Genomic DNA, 8,897 nt, shown 5'->3' with positions numbered 1-8,897 from the left:
AAGTAGCAACCACTGAAACTTTCCCCCACCTCTAGCTGAAATTTAGTAAATTAAAAATATTTTTTATCCTGGGGGTGGGAAACTGTTAGACCTGATTGCCATTATTAAATTCCTAAAGGAGGTGGGGTCGATGCTGTATCATATCTCCACTTAACTCCCTGAACTAGCTCTAGCAGAAACCAGATGGAACTTGGACAATGACTATAGACTACCACAGAGTCCACCAAGTCGTATCCTTTATCTCAGAGGCTATGCTGGATGTGGCATTGCTAAAGCAGATTAGAAAGGCTTTGCTGATTTTTAAACAGCTTTGCTGAGGTATAATTTATATACAAAGAACTGCATGTATTTAATGTGTACAATTTGATGAGTCTGAATATGTGCAAACATCCGTGATACCATCACTACAATCAAGGTAATAGAAATACGCAACACCTCCCCAAGTGTCCTTGTATACCTTTGTTTTGTTTTTTGTTTTTTGTGGTAAGAACACTTCACATGAGATCTACCATCTTAACAATTTTGAAGTGTAAATACTGTATTGCTAACTATAGGCACTATATTTTACAGCAGATCTCTATAACTTATTCATTTATTCTAAAAAGAAATTTATACTCATTAAGTGACAATGCCTTATTACTGTATTCTCTGCTTCTATGAGTTTTGACTAGTATAGATACCTCCTTAAAAGTCATATGTTGACATTCTTGGCAAATGTGCTCTTTTTCATTACAAATACAAAAGAAAATCACAAACAGTTGTCATTCACAGATGATAAAGAATACTATTCATTTACAGTTGTGCCTCAAGGCTAGACTTTTCTCCTATCATCTCTTATCTGGGTTGTCTGAACATCCCACAGAACATCACTTTGATCCATTTGATCACTGACATAATTCGGTTGAACAGGATAAGCAAGAGGTGGCTGGCATGCTGGATGCTTTGGTAAACCCCATGAGAGCTGAGATGATTCAAGAGCATTCCACTTCAGAGGTGTTTTCAGGGATCTTACCCCTTTTGGCATCTGCTGCTCCGAGAACCATAAGTCAACTGGTAAATACCACAATCCTTCTTGGAGCACCACATTGCTCTTTAAAATTTTAAAGTCTCTGAGACGTGTATGCAGTAAAAGAAACCTGTTTAATGTTATCTAATCTCAAGTTTTGAAAACATTTCATCTTGGAATCTGTTTTCAATAAGACCAGTGCAGAACCTTATTGGCATTAACACTATTCCCTTCAGTTGCTACTCATTGTTCGCTGAAAATTGGTCTTCTCTCTCCAGTTAGACTCTCCTGGTTCCTGCTATTTCCCATCTGTTCTCGTTTCTGAGTTCTATGTCCTCCACAGAGTATCTCCTGTCTGTGCTCTCCTATTGGGAATTCTCTCCTGAACTCCAATAGACATTTTAGCTTGCCTACTTACTTATTGTTTTCTATTATTAGACAACTTCTTATGGGTGTAGGTGCAATTTCCCCAACCCAACTGCAATCTTCTCAAGGGTAGAGAATGCTTATTTTACTATCTTCGTGTTATTTTGCATCTTTCACAGAATAAAGCACCCAACACAGGGCTTTGTATAGATTCTTAACAGATGATTGATTGACAGATTATATTGACATATAGCACTATTGTATTTCTGCCTTCACAATTATTATATATAAATGAAATCACTGGCTCTTAAACATTCCTGTGCATAAGATTCAGCTGGAGAGTTTATTAAAACATAGATGGCTGAGCCCCAGTCTCAAAGATTCTGATTCAGTAGGTTTGGATGGGTCCTGAGAATCCTCATTTCTAATAAGTTCCCAGGTGGCATTAATATGGGTCCCCTTAAAGCGACCACACTTTAAAAACCACTGAATGGCCAGGCAAGGTGGCTCACACCTGTAACCCCAGCACCTTGGGAGGCCAAGGCGGGTGGATTACGAGGTTCAGGAGATCGAGACCATCCTGGCTAACGTGGTGAAACCCCATCTCTACTAAAAAAAGAAAGGTAATAATAATAATACAAAAAATTAGCCAGATGTGGTGGCGGACACCTTAGTCCCAGCTACTCAGGAGGCTGAGGCAGGAGAATGATGTGAACCTGGGAGGCGGGGCTTGCAGTGAGCCAAGATAGCGCCACTGCACTCCAGCCTGGGCAACAGAGCTAGACTCCGGAAAAAAAAAAAAAGAAAGAAACTCACTGAACTAGATAAATGCAAATAGTCTCTTTGACCATCTTTGCATTAATGACAATGTTTCCTCAAAGAAGGGTTATGACATCCAATTTTCAGACGGCATTTAAAACTAAAGGCATATAATTACCCACCACTTAAAAATCACGTTCCTTATGAAACTGCTCATCTACGGTTTTCTCCATTATCATGCACCAAAAACAGCCTTGTTCTTTCCACCACACCCGTAGTGACTATATAATTAATTATCCAAACTGGGATACCTTTGTCCAGGAAAATACTAAACTGAACAAAATGCTAAGACTGTAGACACACACCTGGACTCTCCCAGCCAAATTAGGACTTGTGGTCCCTATTTGTAGCTATCCCTCTCTCAGTACCTCTTGCTGTTGAATCTATTCTTTTCTTCATCAGTCACCAGCACTGCAATTGTATGAATGTTCCCACTTTACGAAAAAAATGAAGAGGTCTCCATCCTTTCATTTACCACTGTCCAGCTCCCTTTCTATTTGTCTCTCCATGTTTATTCCCTCTCTGTCTCCTTTCTTTATCTTGCTATGCATCTTCCCTTTTATTGGGACTTCTGAAGGGACAAACTAAGTGATAAAACACGGAAGTCAGTAAAGAATCAAAACATCAGCCTCACTGCTAGTAAATTTGTATTAGAGAATTTAGTTTGTATCTGGGGCAAACACAGGCTTTCCTACTTCCTCTGGCATGGATATCTCCCCACACAGGGTCAAGGCCTAGCCGTGTGCACTTACTGTTGCAGGGGAAGAGAAGAGACTTGGCCTACAGGAAACCTGGGTGAAAAGAAAGAGCAAAAACAGGGCTCAAGCAGGCATACTTAGTAATCCTCTCCATATCACCCATCAGTAGAGCCTTGCTGCTGAATGGCAGGTCTGAGGAGGTGAAGAGATAGGTGAAAAGTTTTCTCCTAATATCTGTGAAGTTCTCATTTTTATGGGCCAATGCTAAAATAGAAAACGAATAATGGAAGACGGTTGCAATTGCATCTTCCATATGCTGTTGAAGAGAAGGTAAACAAGTTCAGCTACTAAAACAAACACACAAACAAAAAATCAAAACCAAACAGAAAAACAATCTGGCAGTGTTTCACAGAAATCAAGAATGTCCATGTCCTAAGACCTAGTAATTACAGTCCTAGGTATGTATCCCAGAGAAATACTAGCACAGGACTAAAAGGGGACAGGAAAGTTCATTGTGGCAGTTACTTGGAAACTACATAGGTATCCATCATCAGTGAAATGGAGTTAAAAATACAGTAGAGGCCGGGCGCGGTGGCTCAAGCCTGTAACCCCAGCACTGCAGATGGGCGGATCACGAGGTCAGGAGATCGAGACCATCCTGGTTAGCACGGTAAAACCCCTTCTCTACCAAAAAATACAAAAAGCTAGCCGGGCAAGCTGGCGGGCGCCTGTAGTCCCAGCTACTCGGGAGTCTAAGGCAGGAGAATGGCGTAAACCCGGGAGGCGGAGCTTGCAGTGAGCCAAGATCCGGCCACTGAACTCCAGCCTGGGCGACAGAGGGAGACTACGTCTCAAAAAACAAAACAAAACAAAAAAATACGGTAGAATGCACAAGTAAAACGCAATAACCTAGACATATGACCTAGAATGCATTTTTAAAATATGATTTTAAAAGAAAAAGGTAAGAACAAAAAATGTATTGCATTATAACAATTTCATATTGTAAAACCTGACACACAAAAAATATGTATCTCACACTTTTGCTTCCACCCTACCAAAATGGTGCTTGTATGCATCATCAATTACCATCAGTGGCTAAATACATCATCTCCACCTGGTGATCCACTGACAGCCCTTGGCGCAGGTGACCACTCACTCCAGTTGCACTTTTTTCACTCAGCTCCAGGACACCACATTCTCCAAGGTGTTAATCTCCCGCTCATTGGCTGCAGTATCTCAGTCTCTCTACTTGCTTGTAGTTATTTTCTCATGGTCTAGTTGTCACAGTACCCCAGGGTTCAGTCTTTGGACCACATCCCTTCCCTAAATTCCACTCACACCCTTGATGATCTCATCCAGACACATGACTTCAAATAATATATATATCCTAATGACTCCCAAATGTGCTTCTTCAGCCCAGAACTTGCCTTTGAATTTAGACTTGTATATTCAACTATCTATTTAACTTCTTCACATCCATAATAATAGGCATCTTAAATTTAATATACTCAAAATTTTTCTTTCTCTGTTCTAGTTCACAAACCTACCCCACTTAGGGGCGTCCCCATCTCAGAAAATGGCAAATTCATTCTTCCAGTTGTTTGGTCCAACAAAAAACTCTTACCTTACATCCAGTAGTTAACAAAACCTGGTGCCTCTACCATGAAGTTTATCCATAATCTGGCCACTTTCCACCTGCAACTATTCCTTCCATGCCAGTCATCTTCCTCACTATCACTCACTTGGGTGACAGCAAAAGCTCGTTCTTCCAGCTGTGCCCACCTAGAGTCCATAGTCCATATAGCAGGCAGAAGAGCCTGTTTAAAATGTCAGTCAGATCATATGTATAACTAAAAGTTTCACAAAATACTTTTGCTAGTACGTGCAATTTACTCTAATATTTTCTATTGTATTACATTTTAAAATATAGATCAATAAATTGACTTCATAACCCACCAATGAGTCACAACACAGTTTAAAAGTACTGGTTACTGGTTTAAAAAGAGTAAGAATAGTGAGAATTTTGAAAGTAGGCATTTAAGTTGGATGACAATAATGAAGGAAACAGGAGGATGACAGAGATAAGCCAATGACAATCATTATTTTAATTTTATACTTACATATATCGGGTATTTTATATGCCAGGAACTGTGCTAAATACTACATTGTTCTTTTTAATCCTTACCCAAATTGACATATGAGGATCCTGAGGTTTTGTCCAAGGCCAAGTGCCTAATAAATTACAGAACCAGAATTCTAACCCAGTTCTGTAGATTTTAATGCCCAGCTTCTTTAACCAGGATAACATTTTCTTCCATGTATGTCCCATTATTGTTCTGCAATTTGGTTGTGCTAATTAAAAAACCCAGATAATAACCCCATTTCTCCTATTTCAATATACTGTCATGTAGATGTTTTATTTATTTCAAAACATTACCATAACTATTCTCATTAAAAGGAGGATGGCAGAACATTATTATTCCACAGACATTCCCCTTTTCAGTAAGTGAATGCTAGCATTTGGAAATTGTCTTAGACCACAACAAAATTTCTTTGCCCTGAAAGTTAAGCAATCTTAAAGTGTGAAGTCTGAATAATTACTTACTTGGTCTTAGCACAAACAAAAGATTGCAATAGATCAATATGTTTATCCCAATTTTTCCAACTTCTTCTGTGATAAATAGTCCTTTCCCCAGCTTGTTTGTGTGCTATGTGCTCCCTTCTAAACACAGAGAGAAACCATTTATATTCAGCACAAAAGCTTGTCAACATTAATCTGTCATGGACCAGATATTGACTGACAGGAAAGAACAAAAGGTGATAAGATTGTTTTTAGTGTCAGCATGAAAGAAAGGAAACAGAAAAGATCCAATCAAAGATGCATACAGGAATGAAGAAAATATCTGAAAAAAAGAAGAGAAATTGGGAAAGCAAAAAAGATTACACAAAACAAAAAGATTAATTAAAGAAACAAGATAGAAAACAGAGAGGATTCAATATTTTCTCCCTTTAGGTAATTATTTAGGTAAAACTATCAAGTGTGATCCCATGTAGAGGATCATAAAGGGGCAGTGATGTGACCCTGAAACTAGGGGCAGAGGATTCTTAGAAGCAAATCAAATCCACTTTTAATATTTAAGAAAGATAGCTGAGAAAGGCTTCAGCTTAAGTTGGAAATCCAATCAGTAATAGGGTTAAACAGAGAGGAATCACCTCAGAGGAAACCATCCAATAAACCACCTCACTCAATAATAGCACAGGCTTCATCACAGTGCCAGACACTGTGGCTGGCACAGTCTACCATGCCTACCATGACACCCATGGTAATGCCATGACAGAGAATGTACCAGATGCTATAGATGGAGACACTGAAAGGAATGGGGGCACCAAGGCAAGAATCCAGACTAAGGAAGAATCCAGACTAAGGAAGAATCCAGACTAAGGAAGAATCCAGGTTAAGAAAGAGGCTGTGGAGAAGATGAATCAATGAAGCTTCCTGAAAGGGGAACTGACTTAGGCAAAGGGGACTTGGAGACCTTTCCAAACAGCAGAGATAGAGCATGCAAAGGCACAGAGGTGAGAGAGAGAGAATGGCAAGTGCATGGAGGATGAGGCAGCTGTGTGATGATATTGAAGAGGTGATCTAGGGTCCAATCTTAAGGAGCTATGAATACAATGCCAAGGAGCTTGAACTACATCCCAAAGACTAAAATCAGCCTCTAATATATAAATCAGAGGGATGATGTGTTTTGATATAGCAATGTGAAGAACAAGTGGGAATGCAAACAAGATTGGGGAGAGAGAAAATTGCAATGCTGAGCCAAGAAAGTCAATTAGGAGGTGAAGGCCTGAACTGAAGTAGTGGCAATAGTGATGGAGATGAGGAGACAGAGCCAAAAAACTATTGAAGAGGTAAAAACAACAAAACATGGTGAGCAAACATTGTATTTTCTTATTATTTGTGATTCTATTCCTCTTTTTACTTTTTAACTTACTTCAACAGTAAATATTACCTAGCCTTTTTATAGTTGTTCCATCATCTCCAGTTTTGAGAGAGCTTCTCCTCCTGAGTTCGTGTTGACAGACTTCCTCAAGGTGTGATATCACCTCATGTGCTTTCTACTTTTTCTCATGAGCTCATTTTTAGTGAAACACTTTTCCCTTAAGAATCTCATGTACCCCAGTTTGGTTATTACATAATTGTTTCATCTTTGCTTTCTTAACACTCCCAGGATGTTTACTAGTTCAAAATGGTTTAAAATTAATAGCTTGGCTTAAGGAGTCTAACAAAACATTTATAAACTAACTTTAGATTCCATGCTCATTTGTGACTCTGGCCTAGGATTTCAGCTTCTCACTGGAAAATTTTATTTCCCACCTAGGATTTTGGTAGAGTCAAGTTCTTTGTTGCTTGCCAGGCAGATGTGAAAATTTTCCCTGCTTCCTCTTTTACTCCATTTCTTGTAAAGGTCCAGCTTTAGCATTGTTATTCATTCCCATTTCTTCAATTGAATCCAAGGTCACAGATTCTGTTCCCCAGTGGATACTGAACTCCATTCAACAACCGCAAGGCCCTACATCCAAACTTAATCTAACATTCCTGCCTTCCCATCTTTGAGCTGCCAAAGCAAAACACTCTAACATGGAATTCTGGTTTTAGATTTCCTTTTGACTTTGGCACCATGGAATTTCCCTTCCTTTATTTAACAGTGGGAATTTGATTAATTAAAATGTATCCAGAAATTGTATGTGTTATTAGCGGAAGAAAGATTTACGCTACCTCAGTGGAAGGTCAATATCTAGAGAAGGTTTTCACAGCAGATAGAACCGTAGTGGAAAGAGCCATGACGCTGCTTCTGCGGAGAATGTAGTAGATTCACACAGCTTAAAATCAGAACCCCTGGATTTAAATCCTAACTCTCCTACTAACTACAACACTGCAACTAAGTGCCTGTCTTCACTTGTACTGAAGGTTTTTATTAATGAGGAAAATGTAAATGACTTTGAGATATATAAAGACCTCTAACATGTGAAGCATTATGATGATGATATGCAAACATCTTTTCTTTTACTTGAGAGTCTGAGAGCAGCAAGTGGAAGTTTCAATATTTCAGGTTGACAGACCAGAATGCTCACAGAAAGCACTACATGAAAAAAGAGTTCAGAGGCAAGAGAATTGAAGAAGTCAATTCACTCATTGCATTAGGCTCATACTTAGAATCAGAATAGGAATTGCTACAGAATTTATAGACAGATGGAAAAAGCAGCAGGATGTCATAGTGGCTTAACCCAGAGCTGAACGAGGCTCAAAAAGCTGGCGGGAATCCCACAGAAAGCAAAAGCAGGCCAGGTCACTGAGGAAAACAGGAAAATAGTCCATTGCATAGGAACCAGATCAAAGATCTTAAGGCTTAAGAGGCATGAAAAAGTTTATTTAATGAAGTGAAACAATGAGAAAATGATACTTAGGGGAAAAAAATCAACAATTAAGCAGTAGGAGCTTTGGAATTATTTCAAATGTTTCCCATTATACTCAATTGTACTTTAGTCTAAACACTCATAACATTATTGTGCATATTGATTTAGCTTCTCTCTCACTACTACATTATGGACTCTTTTTTTTTTTTTTTGAGAATTAAGTCATTTATTGATTACACATGATAATGGATGATACACAAGCTTCATTCCCATCTATAATTTTATCTGGTACCATTATTCAATTTAGATATATTGCATAGGATGTGCCAACAATCACTTTTATAACCAGTAATTCCATGATTTTGCTTGGGTAATCCCTTTTAATGGTGAACTTCAGGTCACAACAGTAACTATCAGTTCAACTACACCAAGGTTTCCGAAGACAATGGCTTCTCCACCCAAGCAGGTTGTATATAAATTCCAAATAGAACCTGGCATCACCCTGAAGGAATTCTAACTTCACACTGTTGGGGAAATTTACCAAGATGGCTTCAGAGTAGACTAACTTTACACAGCACATTAAAAAAAAA

The sequence above is a fragment of the Rhinopithecus bieti genome, unplaced genomic scaffold, assembly GCF_001698545.2.
Source record: "Rhinopithecus bieti isolate Rb0 unplaced genomic scaffold, ASM169854v2 scaffold_32269, whole genome shotgun sequence".
Taxonomy (NCBI): Eukaryota; Metazoa; Chordata; class Mammalia; order Primates; family Cercopithecidae; genus Rhinopithecus; species Rhinopithecus bieti.
This window is presented reverse-complemented; position numbering follows the sequence as displayed.